General features: G+C 40.9%; 1 protein-coding gene across 3 annotated transcripts in view; it reads right to left on the bottom strand.

The window, feature by feature from the left end:
• Positions 1–9,811: 9,811 nt before the first annotated feature.
• nsmaf (neutral sphingomyelinase (N-SMase) activation associated factor) overlaps positions 9,812–9,883 on the bottom strand; it is a 23,326-nt gene continuing 23,254 nt past the window's right edge. For all 3 annotated transcript variants that reach the window (XM_083542136.1, XM_083542137.1, XM_083542138.1), the window contains one exon: positions 9,812–9,883. This exon is cut by the window's right edge and continues 1,598 nt beyond it. The gene's annotated coding sequence lies outside the window, so the exon portion shown is untranslated.

Below are 9,883 nucleotides of genomic sequence, written 5' to 3'. Positions count from 1 at the left end.
CTACCGGTTTGTCATCTGGTCAACTGACTTTTCACTCTTCATCCTCTTAATCGCTGCTCTCACTTCCTCCTTAATAATCCTATCCACTTCCTACTTCACCATCTCCACACAATCCACCCTTCTCTCTTTCTGAAGCTGCAAAATACTCCCTCCATCTTCTCAACACACTCTCTTCACTAGTCAACACATTTCCATCTAACTTGCAGCGCATCCTTCCCAGCTCGGTCCCTTTGCCTGGCCAAACGGTACAAATCCTTTTCTCCCTCCTTAGTGTCCAACTTCTCATACACCTCCTTATATGCCTTTTCCTGGGCTTTCTCCACATCCCTCTTTCCTGCTGCTTATCTCCTTGTACTCGTGCCTACTTTTTATATCACTCTGTCAATATAATTCTGTTTTGCTGGCCTCTTTCTCCTTATGCCCTCCTGCACTTCCTCATTCCACCACCACATCTCTTTGTCTTCCTGTCTATTTCCAGATGTCACACCAAGTACCTTTCTAGCTGTCTCCCTTATCACTTCTGCAGTAGTTGCCCAATCATCCAGCACCTCTTCACCACCACTGAGCCCCTGCCTGACCTCTTCCCTGAGTCTCACACTACATTCTTCCTCCTTCAGTTTCCATCATCGTATTCTTCTTACAGTCTTCACTCTCCTCCTCCTCTTCTTCATCTCCAAAACCATCCTACAGACCACCATCCAATCCTGTCTAGCTACACTGTCCCCTGCCAACACCTTACAGTTTTTAATTTCCTTCAGGTTGCATCATCCTACATAGAACCTTCCTCCACTCTTATATGTCACCCTATGATTCTCTTTGATCCTCCTTAAAATAAGTGTTTACCACTGCCATTTCCATCCTTTTAGCAAAATCTACCACCATCTGCCCCTCCCCATTCCTCTCCTTAAAGCCACCTCCTCATCACCTCTGTTCCCTTCGTCTACATGCCCATTGAAATCTGCCCCAATCACCAATCTTTCATTCCTAGGTACACCTTCTACCACTTTATCTAACTCACTCCAGAATTTTTTCTTCTTCTTCATCTCACAACCCAGTTGTACATTTTAATCCCTTCCATTTGGACTCCTGAACACACAACTTATCTACCTTTCTCCTCTCCATCATATCAGCTCTCTCCTTTTACCAGTCAAAGTACCAACATTTAAAATACCAACCCTAACCTTCACCCTCCTACACTTCTCCTTTCCCTGCAGACTCTGTAGACGTCTTCCTCTCTCCTTCTCCTTCTTTGGCAGTAGGAGCCCAATTTCCACTGGTACACTGTTGGCTAATGATACCTGTGGAGGTCGTTGGTAACCCAGGCCTCTGCCAATCCGGTATGAATTTCTCTTTTGTGATCTGCATATTTGATTTGGCACGTTTTACGCTGGATGCCCTTCCTAACGCAACCCTCCCCATTTATCTGGGCTTGAGACCGGCATTAAGAGTGCACTGGCTTGTGCAACCCTAATTGCTGGGTTTGTGTGTTTAATAATTATAATAAAAATTTTACAAAATTCCCTTATCTCTTGAGTGAAAAAAGGGGTCCCCCAGTGACACTTTTCTGCAGTTTTTGTCTACAGAGCTGCCTCTGCATGATATAATTCAACACGACTCCTTCTCCCTGAAGTGCGATGCCACGTCAAAGCCTGGATTTATTTTTTTTTTTTTTCGATGTACGTTCGATTTTCCTGCTGTATCAGTGTTCTCAAAAATGCTGAGGACACTGAAAGACTCATTCAGACCAGCTAGAAAACATAAGACATGTGAACCCTGTTTAAGAGAATGGTAAGTTAATAATAAAGCTCAGAATCAGAGGTGTAAATAACTGTAGGCTTTGAGATGGCTAGAATTTGATATTCTATAACAAGAAATGCACAATCTCTGTTAGTACTGTATTCTGGCAGACTACTATTCTGGAAACTACTGCTTGAAGTAGAGGAATATGTATTAAGGCCACTACAGAGCTTTGGTGATGGGTAGTAAACTTAAATGCTTGTGGAGGTTTTTCAAAACCTAGTAGGATAATCTTCAAATTGTGAAATTCTTCATCCTGAATGTTGCATGTAGATTATCAGTAACAAACTATAGAATAATTTCTGCAATAATGCAACTTTTAGCGTTTAGCTATTAAATTAATATTATCAGTAACCACTTTCAATTCTAATGACAGTATGTAGCACTGCGTTTACTAAAGAAATCTAGGCTTATACTGTGTGTTTGTTTACTCTTAGCCATGCATGTAATCAAAATATATATTTACATGTAATTGTAATATAAATCAAGAATATAATTATAATTTAGTCCATGCAAGTTGGCCTCAGTGTAATGCCACCACCCTTGCAGCAAAGCCTGGCTAAATTCATTACTGGTTTTAAGACTTCATGGTGTGCTGCTAACATTTCTCCTCCCCCCACCTCCCCTGTTCCTATAAAATATCCATCTGCCCCTGCTGTCATTTTCTATTCAGTCACTCTCAGTTTGAGAAAGTGCAGATGTCAGAATGTATATTAATCTGCTCAGAGCCAGAACCTGATATTTTTCTCATTTAATCTTATTATAGAAAAAGCACTAAATGTGTAGATGCTGCCTCCTTTAATAAATCATGCAACCAAGCAATGACAGAAGTGTCCTCAGAAGATCTACTCTCAGAAGATTGTTTGACCTTTTTTATATAATGGCATAATACAGTCTATATGCATGCTGATACAATAATATGTGTCCATATGAATTAACCTGAAAATATGCTTCTCTATTCTATGTAAGAAATGTTTTTTTAGAGCTTTGCAAAATTTGTCACCCATCAAACAGTGAAACACACTGACTTCATATACAAAATCACACACTGACTCCTAACCCTACATTACACACATTTGCTCTTTACCCTACACCAGTGGTTGGGTCTAAGAGAAGTTCTAAAAGATGCCTAATGTGTCTTATACAATGAAATGTGTATTAGAATCTGTACCTCACTGATTAAATGGAAATATTCCCATTACACAATAAGATCCCATTTGCTGTTTTAATAACCGTCACTCTTCCTGGAAGATGTTCCACTAGATTTTGAAGTGTGGTTGTGGGGATTTGTGCTCATTCAGCCAAAAGGCATTAGTAAATTCAGGTATTGATGTAGGGTGAGGAGGCCTGGAGTTGAGCCCAGAGCTCTAGCAGGCAGCTAAAGATCTTTCACACCAACCCATGTAAACCATCTTCACATAGGCTTTGTGCACAGAAGCATTTAAAATGTAATGCTACCATGTCCATAGGTCCAAATAGTGTGTCCTTTGCTTTATTGCCATGTCTGGACCTGAAGTGAGCTAGCACCAGAATATTAAGCATATTAAACACCTCCACAGGCGTCATTCTGTGACCAACAAAAATACATGACATTCATAAAAGCAAATACAGTACTGTATAGCTAACAAGAATTTGTTAATTTGATTTTATTCACAATTCATTTTTACTGATTAGCTGAATTATAATTGGTTCCTATATTTTGTTTGTATGTTTATATTATTTTCTCTCCTAGACATTGTACAATTCGTTTTCTGTCTGTTTTAAACTTCTAGATTTCATTTAAAACTAAACATAGTTTAAAAGCTAAAGAAGGTTTGCTGACAATAAAACAAATACACCATGTGAAAAAGTATTGGGATACCTGACTTTTCCAGCCGTATGTAGTTCTTCCCCAAACTGTGCACACAATTATACAGGAAGTCTTTGAATGCGATGGATTGAATTTTTCCTTCACTTACACTGGACCTAAACCTGTTCCAACATACACAAAGTGACCTTCATGAAGATATGGTTCACACTGTTTTGAGAGGAAGATCTTGCATGGACTTCTATAAAGACTTGACCTCAACCCTATTGAACACCCTTTTTCTAATTAATTGGAATGCTGAATGCACCCCAGGCTTCCTCACCCTACATCAGTACCTGACTTTACTCACACCCTTGTGGCTAAATGAGCACAAATATCCAAGACCACACTACAGAATCTAGTGGAACATGTTACCAGAAGAGTGAAGGTTATTATAACAGTAAATGGGAACTAACTTTGTAATGGGGTGTTCAAAAAGCATGTGAATCTCGTGGTCAGGTGTCCACAAACGTTTGTCCATATATTGCATGTCAGACATATTTTCCATGTTGCTGTATATATAAAAAATAATTCTAAAAACTGAAAGCAATATAGAAATAAAAATACATGAAACCCATGGCATCTAACATGAAAACCAACAAAAATAAAAACACATGAATGAATGAGCACAAAGGGTATAATCTGGCCCTTAACAGTCACATAGTGTTGGGTGCAAGATTCCATCTGCTCAAATGGCATTTATTTCTTTTTGTCTGGTAGCGACATCAGGTTTATCTCCCTGTCACGGGTGCGTAATTGTTCCATGAGCTGTTTCGAGTGGAAGAACGAGCTGCATGAATGTCACACGAGCAGAATGAGCTGTCAGTCAAAGGCCAGTCACCTTCAGCTCAGCTGCTACTTGCAGATAGACGAGGGTGAATTTAAGGTCAGGGCAAGAGTTAAATAGCTGAACTACTGGCATTCACAGACACATGAAGCCTTCCCGAGGTCATTCGCTTTGTTAATGTGCAGCACATGAGTAAAAAACAAAAGATTCCTGGTATCTAAATAACCAGAAGATATAACTTTAGAATGTTGGAATGAGGTTTAAAATTAGGTTTCTGAAGACAAACTGTAAAGCTTATTACACTTTCTAAACAAGGGTTAAACATCTTATGATGTGGGGGAAAAAAAGATTCTGTAGTCAGAACACATTAATATTTATTTTAGATTTCTAAACCTGTTGCTAGAACTAAAATTTAGTATTTTGACACAAAATCAAGACTTTCCTACTTTATTCTTGGTATAGTAACTAGTTGAGAACTGCCAGATGATTACCAAAAAAGTATATAATACAAAAGTATTGGGACACTTGACTTTTACAGCAATATGTGGTTATTCCCCAAACTGTACCACAATGTCGGAGGCACACAGCTGTATAGTATGTCTTTGGATGCAGTAGCATTACATTACCCCTTCACTTGATCTAGGAGAACCAAACCTGTTTCAGCATGACAATGCTCTTTTGCATAAACTAATCTCAATCAAACTACATGGATTTGCCTTAATTTGAGAGATCTTGAGTGGCCTGATCTAGAGCTCTGACCTCAACCTATTGTACACCTTTGGATGAACTGAAACACTGAATGCACCCTAGGACTCCTCATACTAGACTTTACTAACAGCATTATGACTGAATGAACACAAATCTTCCCAAGCAAACTCCAAAATCTAATGGAACATCTTCTCCGAAGATGAATCTAACAGTCAAGTGTCCAAACATTTTTTCATATAGTGTATACACTGCTATAACAATGTGTGTGACATTAGATATATAACAATTTATGTATTCGAACTGCACATACTTAGCTTGCACTGCAATAAAGCCCTTTTTCAAATTTTTATGACTGCAGTTCGAAATCAGCATAATTTATCGCCATCTGGTGGCGAAATGCATATATTGCAGCTCCCATTTTTCAACTGTTGTTACACATAGATTAGATTAGATTAGATTAGATTAGATTAGATTAGATTAGATTAGATTAGATTCAACTTTATTGTCATTACACATGTACAAGTACAAGGCAACGAAATGCAGTTTGGGTCTAACCAGAGTGCAATAACAGCAAGTGCAGGATATATAGTTTTTACATGAATTTACATAGTTAAATGAATTATAGACTATAAACAGTAAGTTAAAGATGTATATGTACTATAAATGTAGTATACAGATGAATATATATGTACTGAAAACATAATATATATATATATATATATATATATATATATATATATATATATATATATATATATATATATATATATGTACTAAAAACATAATATACAGACTAATATATATATACAGTGAGGAAAATAAGTATTTGAACACCCTGCTATTTTGCAAGTTCTCCCACTTAGAAATCATGGAGGGGTCTGAAATTGTCATCATAGGTGCATGTCCACTGTGAGAGACATAATCTAAAAAAAAAAAATCCAGAAATCACAATGTATGATTTTTTAAAACTATTTATTTGTATGATACAGCTGCAAATAAGTATTTGAACACCTGAGAAAGTCAATGTTAATATTTGGTACAGTAGCCTTTGTTTGCAATTACAGAGGTCAAACGTTTCCTGTAGTTTTTCACCAGGTTTGCAAACACTGCAGGAGGGATTTTGGCCCACTCCTCCACACAGATCTTCTCTAGATCAGTCAGGTTTTTGGCCTGTCGCTGAGAAACACGGAGTTTGAGCTCCCTCCAAAGATTCTCTATTGGGTTTAGGTCTGGAGACTGGCTAGGCCATGCCAGAACCTTGATATGCTTCTTACAGAGCCACTCCTTGGTTATCCTGGCTGTGTGCTTCAGGTCATTGTCATGTTGGAAGACCCAGCCTCGACCCATCTTCAATGCTCTAACTGAGGGAAGGAGGTTGTTCCCCAAAATCTCGCAATACAAGGCCCCGGTCATCCTCTCCTTAATACAGTGCAGTCGCCCTGTCCCATAGCAGAAAAAAAACCCCAAAGCATGATGCTACCACCCCCATGCTTCACAGTAGGGATGGTGTTCTTAGGATGGTACTCATCCTTCTTCTTCCTTCAAACACATTTAGTGGAATTATGACCCAAAAGTTCTATTTTGGTCTCATCTGACCACATGACTTTCTCCCATGACTCCTCTGGATCATCCAAATGGTCATTGGCAAATTTAAGACGTGCCTGGACATGTGCTGGTTTAAGCAGGGGAACCTTCCGTGCCATGCATGATTTCAAACCATGACTCTTAGTGTATTACCAACAGTAACCTTGAAAACGGTGGTCCCAGCTCTTTTCAGGTCATTGACCAGCTCCTCCCGTGTAGTTCTGGGCTGATTTCTCACCTTCCTTAGGATCATTGAGACCCCTCGAGGTGAGATCTTGCATGGAGCCCCAGTCCGAGGGAGATTGATTACGGCCCTTTGAAGAAGTAGATGCCGAACTCGCAAACATCCCGAACCATCTAGAGACGTACCAGTGCCATTTGGATCCCGCTACATGTGTGGAGTTTGACATTGGACCTCCTGGAGTGTTAAAGGCTCTGGCATTGAGAAGCTGATGCTGGATCTGTGATGATCACAAATGCTGAGCTCATAAAACTAGGCGCTACTAACCATATAGACTGTATAAGACTGCAGAAAGAACATCACTTATAATCTTATACTCCAGTGCTCATGTTAGTTCTCACTCTCCAGTGTTCTCTATTGTTGAAAGATTTATGATCAAACTCTTGATGTCACCCAAATGAGGATGGGTTCCCCTTTTGAGTCTGGTTCCTCTCAAGGTTTCTTTCTCATAACATCTAAGGGAGTTTTTCCTTGCCACAGTCGCTACGGCTTGCTCATCACAGGGATATATGCACACCATTCACCTTGACTGTTCATTTCTGTAAAGCTGCTTTGAGACAATGTCTGTTGTGAAAAGCACTATACAAATAAACTTGACTTGACTTGACAGAGATTTACAGAAGGATGTAAGCGGTGAACATAATAATATTGCTATAACTATAAACAGAGAACGGGTATATATACAATGGTGATAAGTTTATGGTGAGCAGCAATACAAAAAAGAGCAGTGTGCAAATGAGCAAAGGTTTGTGTAAACAGTCCGTGCAAAAACAAAGTGTAAGGTGAGAAATGATCAGTGACTTGGTGAGCAGAAGTTTTTGTTCAGAGAGTCCATTAGCAAAGTGACTGAGTGTGAGGTGTGGGGGGAGATGTGGTAGTGTATCAGTGAATGGCAGACTTCACTAAAGAGACAGCTTTAGGAAAAAAGCTGTTCTTTAGTCTGCTGGTCCTTGTCCGGAGGCACCTGTAACACCTGCCGGAGGGCAGAAGAGTAAACAGTCTATGGGCGGGATGAGAGGAGTCCTTAAGAATGCTGCGAGCTCGACGCAGACAGCGTTTCTTCTGGATGTCCTCCATGGCTGGGAGTGGAGTCCCTGTGATGTGCTGGGCAATTTTCACCACCCGCTGCAGTGCCTTACGCTCTGCAACAGAGCAGCTCCCATACCAGACTGTGACACAGCTGGTCAGGATGCTTTCTACTGCGCAGCGGTAGAATTTCACCAGGATATCCGAGGAGAGCTGATTTATTTTTTAAGTGTACTCAGGAAAAAGAGGCGCTGGTGAGCCTTCTTGACCAGGCTGGAGGTGTTGATAGCCCAGGACAGGTCTGCCAAGATGTGGATCCCCAGAAACTTGAAACTGGAGACACGCTCAACAGCCATCCCGTTGATGTCATGTGTACCTCTTGCCTCCTTCCTGAAGTCCACAATAAGCTCCTTTGTCTTGGAGGTGTTAAGGAGCAGGTTATTGTTATTGCACCATGTGGCTAGGTTCTGGATCTTCTCCCTGTAGGCGGTCTCATCATTGTTGGTGATGAGACCAATCACGGAAGTGTCATCTGCAACTTGATGATGGAGTTAGATCCATTCACAGGCCTGCAGTCGGAGGTGAAAAGGGAGTAGAGGAAGGGGCTCAGCACACAGCCCTCTGGTACACCAGTGTAGAGTGTGATGATGTTGGAGCAGATGGAGCCAGACCGAACCTGCTGGGGTCTTTTGGTCAGAAAGTCCATGACCCAGTTGCAGGTGGAGGTGTTAATGCCCAGATCTAAAAGTTTGGCTATTAACTTGGATGGAATGATGGTATTGAATGCTGAGCTGAAGTCAACAAACAGCATACGTGCATAGGTGTTCTTATTGTCCAAGTGTGTTACCACAGAGTGCAGTGCCATGGAAACTGCATCTTCTGTGCTTCTATTGCTTCGGTAGGCAAACTGGTGGGAGTCTAATGTGGTTGGCAGAGAGTCCTTCAGGTGTGCCAGGACCACCCGCTCAAAGCACTTAATGACAATGGGTGTCAGTGCTACAGGGCGGTAGTCGTTCAGGCACGTTGGGTTGGAGTGTTTTGGCACTGGCACAATGGAGGTGCATTTAAAGCAAGTGGGAACAGCTGCTTGGGCAAGAGACAGGTTGAAGATGTCAGTAAAGACCCCGGCGAGCTGCTCAGCACATGCCCGAAATACGCGACCAGGGGTGTTGTCTGGTCCATTGGCTTTGTGAGCGCTGATCCGGCTCAGTGCATTGCAGACATCTGTGGAGGAGAGTTTGATTGGAGAGTGATCAGCCAAAAGTTTGAGCTTTGTGGCAGTTTCTTTGTTGTCTCTCTCAAAGCGAGCATAAAAGTCATTAAGCTCATTCAGAAAGAGGACATCAGTGGCAGCGGGGGTGGGGTGGGAGGATTTGTAATCACTGATGGCCTGGATGCCTTGCCACATGCGTCGAGGGTCAGAGTTGGAAAAATGACATCTATCTTTAGCTTGTAGCAGTGCTTTGCCTCTTTGATGCCCCTCTTCAGTTTAGCTCTGGATGTGCTGTAGGCCTGAGCATCACCTGACCTGAAGGCAGTAGTGCGTGCCTTCAGCAGGAGGCACACCTCCTTGTTCATCCATGGCTTCTGATTTGGGTATGTAATGATCTGTTTCTGGGTAGAAATACCCTATATTGCCAAAAGAACATAAGCACACTCTAAAATCTAGTGGAACATCTTCCCAGAAAAGTGGAGAGAATTATAAGAGCAAATTGGGACTAAATGTGGAATCCAATGCTCAAAAATCACAAACTTATGACCAGGTGGCCCAATACTTTTGGAAATATAGTGTATATTTTAAAGTAAGGTGACACAGTTGATGCTTTAAGGGACACATTTATTGAGTGGAGGAAAAAATATATAATTAAAAAAAAAAAATCATACAAGCATTTTT

This window comes from Silurus aristotelis (genome assembly GCF_946808225.1).
Source record: "Silurus aristotelis genome assembly, chromosome: 5".
Taxonomy (NCBI): Eukaryota; Metazoa; Chordata; class Actinopteri; order Siluriformes; family Siluridae; genus Silurus; species Silurus aristotelis.
The sequence above is the reverse complement of the archived record's forward strand: the minus strand, read 5'-3'. Positions and strand labels throughout refer to the sequence as shown.